The following is a 17,688-nucleotide window of genomic DNA, read 5'->3' on the forward strand; positions in this document are numbered from 1 at the left end:
TAGCAGCAATCATTTATCGTCTGTCCTGGAGAGGAGTTCCTGAACATGGATGTCCTCTGCTGGCCCCGAAACCGCGGGGGTGGGGCCACTGCTGCTCCCGATGCTGTTATCTGGTTTAGCGGGGTTTGTTGTGGTTTTCGAGGAAACGGCATCTGGATTACATAAGGATTCAAGTTTTTGCTTTACTTGTTTATTTAATACCTTGGCAAGAGGGAGCCCTTACCCTGAAACCAGATAACCGAATTTGGGTTGAAAACAGCCTTAGATGAAGGGCAAAGAGAGGGGAAGAAAATGAGCAAAACCACAAAAAGCAAACAAGGGGATGTTTATTTTTCTCCCTTTGGGTAGTTTTGAAGACCTGCCTAACCTCTTCTCGTTCTTGTCGCACACAGCTAATAAATTGCACTAACAAAGCGCTTCAGCTACTACAATGGCTTAGCAGTCGTACCTCCCCCGCGCCGCCGCCATCCCCATCCCGGCCCTAATTCCTTCTAGGATTCGCGCGCGGTCCTGTTTGCCCAGAGATCTCAAGAGCACCAGGAAAAAGGCCTTGCTGAAGCCAATTGCTTTCAACCTTCTGATCTCCTTGTAGGGAGATCACCTTTCAGCCCCGTTCAAAGAAAGCAAAGTTTGGAAAGTTTGGCGGAGGGGCCGATTTAACTACCAGCACGGCAAATATTTAGTTACAAATGCTGTGAAGTGCCCCGATTTGTGGGCGCGTTTAGCTTTCACAAAGGATTTTCCTGTGGCTTTTGTTCCGGTCACCAAATTAAAAAAGAAAATTAACTTGAGCGAGAGATAAGGTCTTGCAAAACAATCCCGGGCCGCCCGCGAGCTGGCGGGAGCGGGGCTGGCGTCGCCGAGTCTGCGCCGCCCCGGGGCGCGCGTCGCGGGGTCCGGCCCCCGCGGGGAGCCCGGGTCACAGCGGGGACCCCTGGCCGCCGCCTACCGTGCTCCCCCCGCATGGGACGCGGCGCCCGGGCCGCGGGGGCTGCCCACCGGCGTCCGTGGGAATCCGCAGCAGCCCTCTCTGGCCAGCGACGAGGGCGGGCTTGTCCGGAATCAAGCTGCATCTCAATATTATAATGCGGCACCAAAAGTAAAACCCGAGGCCCGGCTTGCGAGTCCCTAACAAGAAACACATTGTGCGCTTTTTTTTTTCTTCTTTCCCCTTTCTGGCAGAAGCCACATTTGCGCGCCGGCCGCGATGCCGAGCGCCAAGTCCATGACTTCAGAGGGGAGGAACCCGCCCGCCCCGCACCGCGTGCGCGCCCGGCCCCGGCTGCCGCCTCGCCGCGCCCCGCCGCCCCGTCCCGCAGACGGGTCAGGGGCTCAGGCCGGGGCTGGGGCGCGCTCGGCGGACACGCGTCCTGCGCCCGCGGTGCTTCGGCCACTGCCCCTTCCCGACCCGAGAGGCCGCCGATGGGGCACTGGTGGCACCCAGGAGGCGCCAGGACGGGTACTTCTGATCACTGGCCGCTCAAGTCGGCTGGTGGAGAGAATTTGTTTTTCAAGTAGTGACACACTTCTCTCCACGCCCTCACCCTCACCATCCCCACGTCTTTGAGGCTTTCACTCCCAGAGTCTACCCTCCCACTTGCCTAAAAACGACAATTTACAATATCCCTTCTCCCCAGCTGGAAACAGCACAAGGGTTCTGCAAGCCCCTTGATGCCTGTCACATGTCACTGCTACCCCTGTCTGCGGGAGGTGACAGGACCTAAGGCTGCATTTTCAGGGAGGTGAGTGCCGGGGACCCAGCCAGCAGCGGGGACCTGCTGGGGCTGGAGCAGTCCCTGGGCACCCATCCTCAGCTCAGCCAGGATCACGCTGTCTTCCCAGCGCCGCGGATGCCAGGGCCCTCATATGTTTCAGTGCTGGGGCTGCCCATCAGCGGGACCCTGGCGGAAAGGCCGGTTGGATTAAGTGGCACATTTTATCTTAACCGTCTCTGCCTTTCCCGGAGTTTTTGTGAAGAGCATAGAGACATCATATTTCCAAGAAAAAAGGGCGACGTGATGGCCCTCTTTAAAGAAGGGGAGGGTGGGACTTCCCTGGTGGTGCAGTGGTTTAGAATCCACCTGCCAATGCAGGGAACACGGGTTTGAGCCCTGGCCCAGGAAGATCCCACATGCTGCAGAGCAACCGAGCTAGCTCAACTACTGAGCCCGCGAGCCACAACTACTGAACCTGTGTGCCACAACTACTGAAGCCTGTGTGCCTAGAGCTCGTGCTCTGCAACAAGAGAAGCCACCACAATAAGAAGCCCGCACACCGCAACAAAGAGTAGCTGCAACTAGAGCAAGCCCGTGCACGGCAACGAAGACCCAATGCAACCAAAAATTAAAAAATTTTAAACAATAATAAAAAATGAAAAGTGAAAGCCACAGATGAAATCAAATTTAATTTTAAAAATTTAAAAAAAGATAAAGAAGGGGAGGTTAATCATTCACATTGGGTAAGAATAGTCATTTACAAGCCCATCATAGCTCACTTGTTTTACTCTTCAACTTGACCCCATCAGTTAGGAAATGCAGATGCTGTCCCCGTTTTGCAGAGGAAGAAACTGAAGCAGAGAAGAATGACAGATCCGTCTGTGAGCCCACACTTCCTAGAACAGTACCCTGTGATGATCCAGAGGGGTGTGACCTTGACCTCAGGTGGGATATTGATTACTTTTTGACCTTAAAATTTGTTCCAATCTTGCAGGGAATTTATAAAACACTTTGTTCTCATCTTCCTCAGAAGTTAACACTGAGTGACTGAACCTGATTCTTTATTAACAAAAGTTCAACTCAGACCTGAGGACTTTACACCTTAGTGTATGTAACAATCACCTTTACAAGCAGAGTCCTGCAGCCCATCTCTAGAAATTCTGATTAATTGGGTTTGGTGAGTAGCCCAGGAAACAGCCTGAGGAGACACATGCAGGCGGTGCAGGCACCACACTCTGAGAAACTTCAGGTAAGCAACTGGCCTCTTAAATCAATCCTGCAGTTGGTGTGGTTTGCCTACCGGTGAGAATGAGCCATCTTGGACCTCTTGAGGACCCATACACTTGTTTTTAGAAAACCCAAGAGGACAAGGGAAATTTATTATATTTACCCGCATTTTTACGTTCTCCCGTGTTCGTTCTTCCTTCCTGATGTTCCAGTATTCTTTCTTTTGTCATTTCCTTTCTTTTTCAAGGGCATCCTTTAGACATTCTTTAAGGGTAGGTCTGCTGGTTACCAGTCATCTTAGTTTTCTTACATCTGAGAAGGTCTTGTAATCCTCTCGATTCCTGGAGAACGTTTTTGCTGGATCTAGACTTCTGGGGTAGAGTTCTTTCAGCATTTGACATGTTGTGCCACTTCCTTCTGGCTTCCATGGTTTCTGATGAGAAATCTGCTGTTATTCAAGTTGCTTTTTCCTCTGAAGATAAGGTGTTATTTCTCCTTGCTCTTTTTATCTTTGGTTTTCAGAAATTTGTCCATGATGTATTGTGGCATGGCTTTCTTTCTTTTTCCAGTTTGAGGGTCTCTCAGCTTCTTGACTCTGTAGGTTTAAGTCTTTTGCCAAATTAGGAAAATTTTCAGCCATTATTTCTTCACATACTTTTTCAAACCCTCCCTCTTTCCTTCTGGGGCCCTGATGACAAGAATGTTAGATCATTTTGCTATAGTCTCACAGGTCTATGAGGCCATGTCCTTTTCTTTTTTTTTTCCTTTTGTCTACTCTCTCTCTCTGTTGTTCAAATTGGGTAATTCCTATTTTTCTATCTTCAAGTTCAGTGATTCTTTTCTCTGTCCCCTCCACTTTGCTTTTGAACCCATCCAGTGCATTTTTTGCTTTGGCTATTGTATTTTCTAGTTCTAAAGTTTCCATTTGGTTCTTCTCTGTATCTTCCACATCTTTACTGAGATTTTCCTTTTTTGGAGCATATTCATAATTGCTTCTTGAAAGACTTTGATGGCTGTTGTAAAACCCTTATTAGTTAATTCCAGCATCACGTCAACTCAGTGTTGGCAACTGTGGTCTCTTCTCATTCAAGTTGAGCGTTTCCCGGTTCTTGGTATGAAGAGTGATTTTTGCTTAAACCCTAGACTTTTTGGGCGTTATGAGACTCTGGATCTTACTTACACCTTCTGTTAGAGCAGGTCTCTGCTGACACTACCCTGGCTGGCAGGGGAAGAGATGCCTCGTCCTGTACCTACACTCTGGGGGCTGAAGACCTCTTACCTCTGGAAGGGAGTGAATGCCCCAGCTCTTCACTTAGCCTGCTCTGAGACCACCCTCTGGGCAGCTGAAACAGTGCCAGGTTACTGCTGGGTGAGGGTGAAAGTCCAGGCTCGCACGTGATCTCTCTTAACACTGTTGAGGGGGCTCATTGCTGACTAGCAGGGCGGCTGCCTCTGCTCCCAACCCCAGCATCTGTAACACCACCCTATTATAGAGGGAGGCTGAGATGGGGGTGCCTCATGACAGCAGGGTGAGGGTGGAAATGTAGGCTCTCCACTTGGCCTTTGCTGATGGGGGTGGAGTTGGTGCCCCAGTTGTATCTTTGGTGCTTTTTTTAGAGTAGTATAGTTATTGTCTAGACATTTTCTGTCTTGCCAGGCTGCATCATTCCTGGTCCGTTGCTTGAGAGGGCAGGCTTTTCTTGTTTTCTCTCTTGTCCGTCTCCATTGGTGTTTCTGGGTGCCTGCTTCCCCAGCACCTGGTCCAGGATATAAGAGGCACAAAGAAAACCCAGGGAAAACACCACCATGTCCTTCCTTGGGCTCCACAGTCACCAGCTAGTCTGCCCTTCTCTCCACCTCTCAGAGTCTGCTAATGACTGTTTTCTGGCTGGTGTCTAGAGTTTTTAGCTCTCCTTGGCAGGAGGAACAGGGAGAAGCACATCTACTCCATCTTATCTGGAACTAGAAGTTCCTATTTGTCGATCATTAAAAAAAATAGGAAACATGGAGGAGTGGTATCTGTTTAAAGAAAACTATTCACATTTCTTTATTGTTTGCATTTGCAAAGTACTTTTCCGTGTACCTTATTTCAGCAAGTCATGGATTTTGAAAATAAGATTTAACTGTTGTTTTATCAGGCCCAGCCTGGCCCTGACAGCACGTGTGTAGAGGCATCATTAAGCCTGATGGTTGTAGAATCCCTGACCTAGATGAGTACTGTCCTCACCCTTGGCTGCAAGGGTTGCTTAGAATTCTTTTAGTCTGAGCCTAAATCATTCCCCTAGCACCCTGTGCGTCCTGGCCAGCTAGGGGAGCTAGAGGGATCTTTCCCCCCGCCACAGCAGGGGTCCCACTCGTACAGCACTGCTGCCTGCTCCTACTCTGTCATTACTCCTTGGCAGGTCCAGCTCCCCGGGCATGTCACCTGGACACCTAGCTCAGAGGGGCCCCACGCTTGGGGTTTAATGCTCTGCAGGTGTTATCCTGAGATTCTTTTTTTTTTTTTAAATAAAGTTATCTATGTATTTTTGGCTGCATTGGGTCTTCGTTGCTGCACACAGGCTTTCTCTAGTTGCAGTGAGCAGGGGCTACTCTTCACTGCAGTGCGCGGGCTTCTCATTGTGGTGGCTTCTCTTGTTGCAGAGCACGGGCTCTAGGCGTGTGGGCTTCAGCAGTTGTGGCACACGGGCTCTAGAGCACAGGCTCAGTAGCTGTGGCGCACAGGCCTAGTTGCTCCGTGGCATGTGGGATCTTCCCAGACCAGGGCTCAAACCCGTGTCCCCTGCCTTGGCAGGTGGATTCTTAACCACTGCACCACCAGGGAAGTCCCCGAGATTCTTAATAATTTTAATCTTTCAGTTGTGTTTTGTGAGTGACATCTGTTGGGACAGTGGAGCACGTACTGGAGGCTGGCAGCCTGGACCATATGTGGTCCCACCTCCATGCTTCCCTGGGTTCTTCCACCTGCTTCCTGCCCCTTGCTGATCCACCACTGCTCTTCTGTCCCCCATGATGGCCTAGGACTGGGGGCAGGAAAGGTCAGAGTGGGTGAGCGCACCCCGCATGCTGAGTTGAAGACCAGGGCTCTGGGCACCTGTGTCTTTATTTGCCTAAGTATCCTTGTGACCAAGAGGGTATGCCTTTAAATCACAAATTAAAAAACACCATGACAGGTGAGAATTCTTTTAGACTGAGTCTAATTCATTCCACTAGCACCTTTTGTGTCCTGGCTAGCTAGGGGAGCTAGAGGGAGAGAGAGAGACTGTGGAAGAAAGGAAGAATCCTTTTTTCTGCTTTTTGAATGGGGGGGGGGCCCTGCATTTTCACTTCACAGTGGGCCCTGAAGTTTATGTATCTTGCCCTTCACCTGGGCCTACAGGTTTCTGGTAGCTTTTGAGGTCACTACTCTCCAAAGTTGCCCCCTGATGAACCATGCTTCCCAGAATTCCTGCTGCATGTCATCCTTCCCAGACTGGACCTGGGCAGGCCCCATGAACCCAACAGATGGCAGTGGACGTGGTGCTGTGTGATTTCCCAGGTTAGGGTCGAAGAAGCCTTTTAGTTTCCATTTTGGTTTCTTGGTTTTTCTCTTACAATCGCCATGGAAGAAATCCAGGCCTCTTGGATTCCACCATGCTGTGATGAGGACGTTCAAGCTCACTGCATGAAGAGGCCACACACAAAGAGCTATGGGAGGGAGGGGCCGGCCCCAGGCCTCTAGCCATCCCAGTTAAGCACTTCACTGTGAGTTAAGGAGACAACTTGGATGTCCAGCCTAGAAAGGCCTTAAGGTGACCTCACCCCAACCACTAACTGACCACATTCACCTGAGAGCCTTTGAATCCAAGCAATAAGATTGTGAGAGAAGAAACTATGGTCTGGAGCCACTAAACTTTGATGTAGTTTGTTACGCTGATGACTAAATGGCCACCAAAGAGAAATTACAGATGGCGGGGGGATGATTGGTGAATCAGAGTTTCGGAGTATAATCTTACACATGCATTGCAGTTGTAATCACGGATAACTTACTTCAGCTTTTTTCTTCCTGAAAGCTTTACAACAACAAATGATTTATAGTGCACAAAATAAACGTTATCTCCACATCCAACAAAAATGCCTTAATTAAAAAAAAATGCATGGTTTTATTTGACATCGTGTTGTCTCGTATATACTCAGGTATATAGCGTGGGTCTATTTTTAACCAATCAGAATCCCTACTGACTTTCCCCTAAGGTACAGGATTTATACCCATGTGTGATGAACCCAAACCAAGTAGGATAAATGGCCTGACTGGCTCCGGGCCCTGGAGAGGATGGGAAAGCTGAGCGGGGGAAGACGTGGCCACCTGTGCACCCCTCAGCTTCCCTGGTGAGGGGGTAAGAGCACCTGGTGCCTCTGGACGTTCCAGAAACAGCATCTTAGAAACATCTCCTCACTTCTCAGCATCAAGATTTTAAGGTGATTTTGGCATTTTTCTTTACATGTCATGATTTTGAGTGTGGAGCCATCAGGCTTTCTGGTTGGGGGCAGGCTCTTTAGCCATTGTCTTGCTGATTTGACTTCCAGAGAGCCCTGGGATACCGTTTTCCCCGAGGAAGACCCTGCTGGTGTGCGGACTCGAAGCTTGAGTACCGCGATGGGGGCTGGGAGCCCCCAGGCTGTGGCTTTTGGCAGCTGCTAGAAAGCTGAGGCCCGTCTTCCCGCGACGCCATTCCTGGTCCTGAGACAGGGGTCAGGAGGATGCTGGTGCAGCTCCAGTTCCTGAAGTCCTGAGCTCCGCTTCCCCAGAGAGGAAGAAACCCAGAAGAGCAGAACGCTTACAAGAAAGTGTCTGGGTTCTGTGGCTGCTGCTGTTGTTGTGTTTGGAAGAGGGGCTGGCGGGGCGCAGAGAGGGCAAGGAGGCAGCAGCTGCGGGCTCCCGCCACCTACCACGCCTGAGCCTGAGCCCTTGGCCTTGAGGAGAGCTGCAACCTCGCCCTTCATTTCCTTTTGCTCTGCGGGCATCTCTCCCTGGTTGCCGCTGCCCTCGGTGAGTCCACCTGCATGAAAAGACTCACATCACACGGAGGGCTGGGACGGAGCATTTCAACTCTGACCCTTACTTCTCAGAGTGTGGCGTGAGAACCGGGCCCGGGTGCTCCCAGGGGGGGCAGAGCCGGCCTCCGGTCCTGACCCACTGAGTCAGAACTTGCAGGGAACCAGAGCCGCTGGTGACTGCACAGCAAGGCCTGCAGCCAGCGCCAGTGACAGGCCCCCCCCCCACCAACCCTGGGGGCTCTGCAAGGAGCCAGGAGCACAGGTGTGTGAGCTCTCCCGCTTTTGACTTTAAAATAGCATCTTTGCAGAGCAACTCCTAGCATGTGAATCACAGGGTGGACTTAACGGCACTGCCCTCTCTGACTCTCACCTTGACCAGCAGGGCAGGCACTGTCCTTCCCGTTTTGCAGAGGAAGCATCAAGTGCAGAGGTGAGCCGGGCTGCAGGGCCAGGTGTCAGGTGGGGTCAGGCCTGAACCCCAAGGCGCCCGTCCAGTCTCTGTCCCACGAGGAGTGGGAGTGCCTGTGGACGGGGAGGGAGCAGGTGTGTGTGTGGGAAGCAGGCCTGGGATGTGCCGGGCACCGCAGTGCGGCCATGAGTCCCATGTCACAGACGCCGGGCCGGGGCCGGGCTCGGGCAGCGGGTAGAGGTCCCCTGGCTGAGACCGCAGAGCCTGGGTATTGCGGGGCTGGGACTCCCACCCTCCAGGCCCTCGTCCCCGCGTGGCTGGGGGCATCCCGCAGCCCCCCTCACTCCAGCGCAAGCCTGGCACAAGCCCTTTCACGGCCTGGTCTCCCTAAACCCTGCAAGACCCTCCGGATTGGGCCGCAGCACTCTCCTGCCTCACCTGCGGGGAGACTGCCCTGTCACCCATCCTGTCAGAACAGCCAGGAGGCGGGAGCCAGAACCTGGACCCTGGCCTGTCTGACGTCAAAGGCTCATCTCTGTCCTGAGTTACTGCCTAAGGCTTTCTGAAAGTGTATCAAATCCATTTAATTATCTTCCGGAGAAATGCTTGCTTTAAAAAAGGAAACATTGACAATGGGTATTTTACAAGAGTTCGAAACATAACATTTCGAAATAAAATATTCTGCACCATCCTCACCGTGCCTTAGGGTCCCCTTATGGGCTGATGATTGCCCATAGGAACAAAAGCCCGTGCCGCTGTCAGCGGGGTTTGAAGGACTGGTGCTGAGGTTGGAACGGCCCTGAGTGCCGGCGGTCCTCAGAGCAGCGTACCCCGTGGGAAGCGCCCGAGCACTTGGAATGAGCCTGCCTTGGGCCCCAGTACCGAGGCCATGGCCGGAAGTGTGTGATGCAGGGAAAGTGCAGAACAGACTGGGGTTGGAGGGGGAGATGTACAAATCTAGGGTTGGTGTCTTCCCCGGGAGGGATTGTCATCTGGAAGCCCAGTAAAGGGGGTTGCTCCATTACATGCACGGCACACTGCATTTTCACGTGATTATGCCTGGAACAGGAAACATGTAGGAAGCTGTTTTCATAGTTTTCTTTATTAACATTTACATGAGTTACGGAGCACGCAAACAGATCTGGCAAAAACATGTCAGTAGTAAAACAACAAAGCTGGTTTTAAAGAGGGAAGTGACTGGCTTGTGAGTAATCATATCTTACCTCATCTGGAAAAGGAGACAGGTTTTCCAAGCTCAGACATGCAGCCAGTGTGAATGGTGGCACAGATGAGATAGAGCTCAAAGGCAGGTACCCTTGCATCCACTCATCCATCCATCCACCCACCCATCCACCTACCCATCCATCCATCCATCCGTCCATCCAGTACTTACTGAACACCTACTGTGTACCAGGCACTCTTCTAGGAAATTAGAAATCATCAGTGAACAAAACAGACGAAAATTCTGACCACCAGGATGCTACATTCTAGAGGGGAAAGACAAAGAAACGAGATTGGTGAGTAAATCACAGACGTTATTACAAGATGGTGAAGACTGGCAATAAAGCAGGGGTGGAAATGAGCAGTGCCCACAGTAGGGGACGAGGGTAATGGTTTTGATGGTGGTCCTGGTAGGCTGCATGGAGAAGGTGACATTGGATCAGAGACTTGAAGAAAGCAGTCTCCCTGCTTGCATGGCTGGAACCTGAGTACAGTAAAGGAGGAGAAGGCCGGGTACTCGTTAAACCTGCACAAGGGTGTGTACCTGATCCCGACAACAACCCAAGAGGAGCTTAGGGGCTCTATTTTAGTGTGAGTCAGAAGCTGAGACTTAGAGAGGCTAAGTAACAAGTCTAAGGTCACAGAGCCACTGAGTGCCAGGATTAGGGAGTAAAGACAGGGATGATGGACACACTGTATCTGAATCTTTCAGTCAAGTATGGGAGAAATAGTGAGGAAAGCTTTTCTCAGGTGGAAGAGAGTAACAAAAACCCATAGGCAACATTTTCCTGTCTGCTCAGAAATTGAGGGGCATCTAGGCAGTGGTGGGACTTTGCTGTTTTGTTCTTCTAAGCAGAGCCAGGGAAAACCCAACTGGAATGATCTGGAAGCTTCTGGAATATATGGGTTTATAGACCCCCACCTTTACCCATCCCAGAAGAATTTGAGGGTAGGGTGAGGAATAGGGCTGAGCCCTTTACATTTTTTCACAAGATTCTTGGGCAATCCTGGGATCATGTTTTAAGATATACCCCTGGGACCCCCAGCTTCTTAGCAGAGGTGGAAAGATGACTACGGAACCTGCATTTTAGATAAGATGATTCTTATGGCCATAAGGTGATTAGAAGTGGCCATTTTATCATCCCATGAAGGGTCTGACTTTTGGGGACATTGAAGGAACTGTAGGAAATAACCACCCAAATTTACCCATGTTCCATTTAAAAACACAATTATTCAGAGTCGAAATCAATTAGTTCATTGACTTTTGAATGTCCACTACACAATACTGGAGAGGACAAATTAAAAAACAAAAACAAATGTAAGCAATCATTTTGTGTAAGCAATCATTTAGTGATCAAGTTCTGCTTGTCGGTCTTCTATTTAATATTATTTCTGTCTACAAGTGTCTTTAGTCCTACTCATTGCTCTGGCTCCATCTCAGCTATTCTCCTCTGTAGGCAAAGTTCTAGAAATTCAACGTTTACAGGACTTTGCTGTTTGGTGAGAGCCGTGGTGCTTCGGCCGCTTGTGGAATCTTGGCCTGACTCCGCTCCGCCGTCCACGCCCCCGTCCCTCCGAGGAGGGCCAGCCAGGGCCCCGTGTTTGCCCCAGCTGTTTTGGATCCCCTCCCCCCGGGGATTTCTCAGGGCAAGTGACTCAGCGTGACTCAGCAACCTGGCTTTTTAGGGGAGCCAAAATATCCTGCCACACGGCCAGCATATGGTGAACATTCACACTGCTTAGCAAAATCATTGTAAATGAAACAAACCAGGGAAAAGGAAAAAGGCCCAGATTTCCTCACACCCAAACTGGAGAGATCGGATCAAGGATGCAGAGGGCAAGCTGAGAAAGCATCTTCCCCCTGGGGCCCAAGTGCAGAGCTGTTGCCCTGAAGGTGGGTGGGGGAGGAAGAAGCAATAACACCTGAGTTTCCATGTGGCGAGGGGTCCGATGGTAGTGTCTCCTCCTGGCTTGAAAAAGAAAACAGCCGGCCACGAAGGAAGCAGCACAAATGGTTTGATGTAACTGCCACCATGGCGGCATCAGCTTTATTCACTGGGGGGAAGGTACCCTTTAGTGCAAATTTGTAAGCTTAGTGAATCTCTAGCTTCTTTTCGTTCCTTTTTCTTTCTTAGTGGTATGAAAGCACAGATCTTTAAAAAGGCCATCGTAGCCACTGACACTTGGCATTCTCTACAAATGGGATTTTGATGCTGTGAATCCTGCCAAGAGGGACCTTCTGGCATCCCTCCTTGGAAAGCCAGTGCGAGCTCTCGGACTGTTTCCCCTCGGCATTTCTAGGGTCATTGTGTTAAGCCTTCCGCTAAAGAACAGCCTCTTTGAAGCAGCTGGTTTGGGCCGGCCTCCTCGTCCCGGGATGGTTTCTCGGTATTTGGTGCTCACGTGACAGACAACATACACTGGATTCCTCGCCTTTTAGAGTCCGTTGTTTTCTTCATCTGAAGTAGCTTGTTATGCTTTAGAAAGATTTTGCTTTTTAGGTCATAAAGTGGAGCTTGAAGACTGGAAGAGGGTTTTTTGTGTGTGTGCGTGTGTTTTGTTTTAATGTCTTGACTCTGTGTTGAATGTTTGAAGTTCCTGAGAGCAAGAGATGAGAGCCCGAGGTTGGCTTGGAGAGGTTTTGCAGGATGTCCAGCTCGTCCTAAGGGGGTGGCATTGAAGGGTCAGCCTTGGGCTCAGGGTTAAGCCCTGGTCAGATGGGTCAGGTGGCTTTCAGGCAGGTGTCCCCTCTCCCGTCGACCTGCTCTTGTTCCTTGAACGGCTCCTAATGCCCTTGTAATGTTCTCAGAGCATGAGCTCCCCGGGAGAAGGGCCTGGTTCATCCTTTGCACCCCTGTACCCCAATACCTACAACAGTGTGTGGCACAGGCCATGAGAAGGGATGGATGAAGATGCATTTGAAATGTTGGCTGCAATGAAAAATTCTCTAAGGGGAAAGTGGGGAGGGATAAATTAGGAGTTTGAGATGAACAGGTATACACTACTATAAATAAAATAGGTAACCAACAAGGACCTACTGTATAGCACAGGGAGCTATACTCAACATTTTGTAATAACCTACAAGGGAAAAGAATCTGAAAAAGAATATACACTACACATACATACATATGTATATATCTACATACATATATATACACACATGCATACATATAGTATAACTGAATCACTTTGTTGCACACCTGAAATTAACACAACATTGTAAATCAAGTATACTTCAATTAAAAAAAAAACAGACAAATTCTCTGCATCAAAGTCCATTCACTGATTCTTATTTTAAAACAAGAGATCAGTGTCTTCAGTTGCCCCCAAATCAGTGGGAAAGGGGCAATGAGAAGGCCCGCGTGTACGTACTGAAAAATGTTTGCTGAGCAAGGAGCCCAGGGAGGAGAAGAGCTGAAGAACACGGGGCCGACACGGAAGTACAGGACATCCACAGCGAGGCACAGACTGTGTAACCATTTACGAATGGATTTTGACCGTCAGGGAATGCTACCAAATGTTTTTTTGATCCTGTCGGGATCAAGAGAAAACCAGTAATTGATTGCTTTTTAAAAAAACATGACACTCACATGGTCTGAGTTTCGTTTTGTTGTTTAATTTTTAACTGACAGTACCTCCTTTCAGTTTGCTTGTGGAAAGAAAATTGTAGTTAGAGGTGACCTGCTGTTTACCAGAGTATAGGGAAGATAGCACGGGGCTTCTCAGAGATGGCCCAATGTTTCTTCAACAGTACTGGCTTTTCCCCACGTGAAGCCCTTTGGAAACTGAAGTAAATGCCCTCCGCCCCGCCCCACTATAGACCGGATGTTTGTGTCCCCCCCCAGATTCATATGTTGAAGCCCTAACCCCAGTGTGATGGTGTTTGGAGGTGGGCCTTTGGGAGGTGGTCGGGATTAGATGAGGGAGGGGCCGCCATGGTGGGATGAGTGTCCGTAGAAGAGGAGACGCCAGGGAGCCTGCTGCCCCTACCGCATGTGTGGAGCTGGCTGCAGCCCTGCAGAGGGCAGAGGGCTCTCCCCAGACACTGACTCTGCCAAGGTTACGATCTTGGATTTCCGGCCTCCAGAACTGTGAGAAATAAGTGTTTGTCATTTAAGCCACCCAGTCTGTGGTATGTTGTGATAGCAGCCTGAGCTACCCACCCCTTCAACTCTCCCCACTCAATCCTGGGTCCCCGGACCCCTGGCCCCGGCCCCTCGAAGGGCTGTTCCCACCAACCCCTCCCAGCAGCCCCTGCTTTCTGGGTTATGTCCAGACTCTGGCTGTCCCGAAGGCCCCGCGGGTCGCGCCCTGGCCCACTGTCCAGCCTGAGCTCCTGCCCGACCTGCTTGCTGCTCTCCGGGACACCGAGTTCTCTCCTGTGCCAGGTGCGGGTGCCTGCGTCAGTCTCCCTCTCTGGGGCTCCCTTCATCCCCTCCCTTTCGTGGCCCGGCCCTCCTTTGTCCCTCAGTCTCAAGTGTCACTTTCCCCAAATCTTCCCTGGTCCACCTGGGCCCCCTCCCCCAGAGCCTCCCCCTCAGAGCCACCTGCGCTGGGCTGGGCTGCTTCCCGGCTGAGTCCTATAAGCTCTTCAGCAGAGGGACTGCGGTGGCCCGTGGCCCTGGCAGGGAGCTTTCATCACAGACCCGGCAGGTGGAGCCATGTTCAGGGGCCAGAACTGTCCCCGTCTCACTGGGGCACTAGGGCAGCGGCTCTCAAAGTGTGGCCCTTGACATGGGCCCTTTGGGAGCATCAGGGATGCAAATTCTCCGACCTCACCCCAGACCCATGAGTCAGAAGCCCTGGGGAGAGGGCAGAGGTCTGTGCCGACAAGCCCCCCCAGGGGGATTCTGATGCTTGCCAAGTATGAGAGGCCCTGGGCCAGGGAGGGAATGATGAGGATACCTTGCAGCTCCTCTGGCAGCCTCCCCTGTCCCCTGTGCACTCAGGTTTCAACATAAGCGTCCAAAGCCACCAGAGGGGGACCCCTGTGTCCTGAAGGCACCCTCAGAGGATATAGTTTGTCACCCACAGCTTAAAACCAAGTGTTAACAAACCCACGGGAGACCAGGCCAGACCAGATTTTGGAAGAAAGGGAGCCGAGTGTCCATCAGTGGGTCCAGCTAAAGGCTCATTAGCTACTGCCTTGGGCCCCTGGGCTGCTAGCCAAGCACACCTGGCTGGGTTGGGAGGGGGTGTTAACGGGCATCAGGTTGGGGCAGCAACGGAGCCGGAAGTGCTGGGTGAAAGTCCAAGACGGGAGCAGTGGACGCTGTCTGGAATCCTGGGGGGGGAGGATTATCAGGCCTGGACGTTTAATTTGTTGTGTCCACGTACTCATAAAATGTTACTGCCGGAAAGGAACCCGGAAGGTCACTTTGTGCTATTTTTTTTTGTTTTGTTTTTGCGGTACGCGGGCCTCTCACTGCTGTGGCCTCTCCCGTTGCGGAGCACAGGCTCCGGACGCACAGGCTCAGCGGCCATGGCTCACGGGCCCAGCCTCTCCGTGGCATGTGGGATCTTCCCGGACCGGGGCACGAACCCGTGTCCCCTGCATCGGCAGGCAGACTCTCAACCACTGCGTCACCAGGGAAGCCCTCAGCTGCATTTTCTTACCCATCTCTTGTCCTCCGCCGTGACTGTCACCAGGCAGACGATTCTCGGTTAGCTGCTGAGTCGGTTGGTTTCGTCCGCCTGCAGATCTTGAGGAAAGGAGATCCTTCTACTCAGCCTGGTGCCACCTGCAGCATCTTCCAGGGACGCGGCGCATCAGCGTTAGGGAATCTCAGAGTCGGCGGGATCCCAGGGATGGCCTGTCCACCTCGGGCGAAGTGACCGCTCAAGGGCACACGCATGGCCCTCGTGTCCGTCCCGGGGCTGGGGAATCTCACCCGCGGCACACAGCGCGTTCCTCCTCATGAACGGTGAGCGAGGGATGGAAGAACCTGCTCAGTTCTCTTCTTCAGCTGCCACTAGAGGAGATTCTCAGACTCTCACATTTGGTGGACCCCCCCAGGGGACAGAAGACCCAGCCCTTCAAGGCAGCAGCTCCATGGGCCGCCCACCGCCTCCCTCTTCAGCCTGATCCCCTGGCCTGGTCCCTGGGTCCCTGCATCCAACGTTCAGTCATTCACAACCGTCCCTGCTCCCCGAACAGGCCAGGGCAGACCACCCTGGTGCTTGTCAGCTTTCCTCAGAGCTCCGTGCTCCCTCCCCAGTATAGCCTGGAAGATCTCTCATTTGAGACTTGCCTCTGCAAAGCCTTTTTGTGGCCTAACCCTCCAGTTAGAAGAGGGCTGTGCCTCCCTCAAGGTCCCATCCTACCTGGGGTAGATGGCCCCCGAAGCTGAAACAAGCAGGGTAAGCATTTGGCACGTGGCTTTTGCTAATTCTGCCTCACCAGGGCACTGCCAGCTTCTTGGGGATCTGCTTGGTACTTCTTGTTCCATGTTCCCAGCACCTTGCACCTGCCAAGCACCTAGAAGTCCTCAATGAATGTTCATGGAGTGAATGAATTTATTTTTTTCTCAGCAGATAAGATAATGGATGAAAGACGCATAACCAGTTCACAGGTATCCACGACATCAGGAGAAAGTAAAGGACACGGATGTATATACTGAAGTCAGATCTTGACTGCCTTACTTCATTAAGTTAATTTAACCTAATTGACACACCTTCTACCTCTAGAAGGTTCTACATCGGGCTTGAGAAAGTCAGCACTCAGCCACCAGGTTTGCTGGCTAAATGGTGCATTTGGACAATAGGAGGTCTGAGTGGGGGGCCCACACAGCCACTTGCACATGTGATGCACAAAAAGCAGGGAGAGGAAAGGGCAAACACTCGTTAGCACCTTGTTGCTTTAATTAACTGATTTTCTAAGCCTGAAGGGTAAAGATGTTAGTTTGCCATCACGCCTCTGATTTATTCATTTCCCAATAGCGAAACCACAGCCTGATGGGAAGCAGGTACAGTGTGACCTGTTAGATGATCAGCTTCTGCAGAATATCTTTTCCTGTTGCATTGCCCAAAGGTATGATGCTTTTGGAAATCTCCTTAATTTGGAATGTTATTGCTGCCATTTCAAAAGGGAGAGGGAACACAAACGTTCCCTTTTTCATTAGTTTTAATGTCACTCCTCTAAAGTAGTGGTGTCAAATAGCACACTTCTAAAATTTATTTCTAGGGAGCACTCCTTAGGAGGTCCTGAAATTTCTGACTCGTCACCTAAAGAAGATTGGCATTTTCAGAGCTAGTCCATGATGGACCAGGAAGTTGGGAATTTGCCCCAGGAGGGCTGTGCCGCTGTAATTTGCACTAAAATGAAAATCTTCATGTTTATCTCCTCCTTTCACCTATAAAACAACTCTGGGTCTTCCCTGGTGGCACCGTGGTTAAGAATCCGCTTGCCAATGCAGGGGACACGGGTTCGAGCCCTGGCCTGGGAAGATCTCACATGCTGTGGAGCAACTAAGCCCGTGCACCACAACTACTGAGCCTGAGCTCTAGAGCCTGCAAGCCACAACTACTGAGCCCATGTGCCACAACTACTGAAGCCTGTGCTCCGCGAGCCCGTGCTCCGCAACAAGAGAAGGCACCGCAAGGAGAGGCCCGCGCACCGCAGCGAAGAATAGCCCCCGAATGCCGCAACTAGAGAAAGCCCACGCGCAGCAACGAAGACCCAAAGCAGCCAAAAATAAATGATAATAAATAAAATAAATATAAAAAAGAATCTTACCTATAGAAAGCAACTCTGCTCACCAATCTCACTGGTTATGTCTTCAATCAGGACAGAGCCTGGTTCTTTCCTTGCCTTCTGAAGGCTCTGAGCATTTCTCTCCTCTTGCTGAGTAGATGATCCTTTTGAAGAAAGTTTAGGGAATTGAGGTTATTTAATTGGGGGAAGGTCAGGAACGATTGAGGACCGTCTCAAGTGGCTATCAAGGCTTAGGAAAGGTGTCCGCCCACTCGTCTCCCTTTTTGCACAAAGCCACTCAGCTTCAGTTCCAGGAAGGAGGAGTGGCAGAGGGCCCTGCTGCATTATGAGAGCGTTCAGCCAGGTCCGTATTCCTGACAGCCCCA

General features: G+C 51.1%; 1 long non-coding RNA gene across 1 annotated transcript in view; it reads left to right on the forward strand.

Moving 5' to 3' along the window:
• The first annotated feature begins 8,605 nt into the window (after nt 1-8,605).
• Nucleotides 8,606-17,688, forward strand: part of LOC111164463 (uncharacterized) — a 94,006-nt gene continuing 84,923 nt past the window's right edge. Inside the window, exon 1 of the long non-coding RNA XR_016395541.1 lies at nt 8,606-9,905. This is a non-coding gene — a long non-coding RNA (uncharacterized LOC111164463). The remainder of the gene's footprint in view (nt 9,906-17,688) is intronic.

Source organism: Delphinapterus leucas, chromosome 13 (genome assembly GCF_059928025.1).
Source record: "Delphinapterus leucas isolate spDelLeu-1000000601 "Yukka" chromosome 13, BTC_Dleu_Yukka2, whole genome shotgun sequence".
Taxonomy (NCBI): Eukaryota; Metazoa; Chordata; class Mammalia; order Artiodactyla; family Monodontidae; genus Delphinapterus; species Delphinapterus leucas.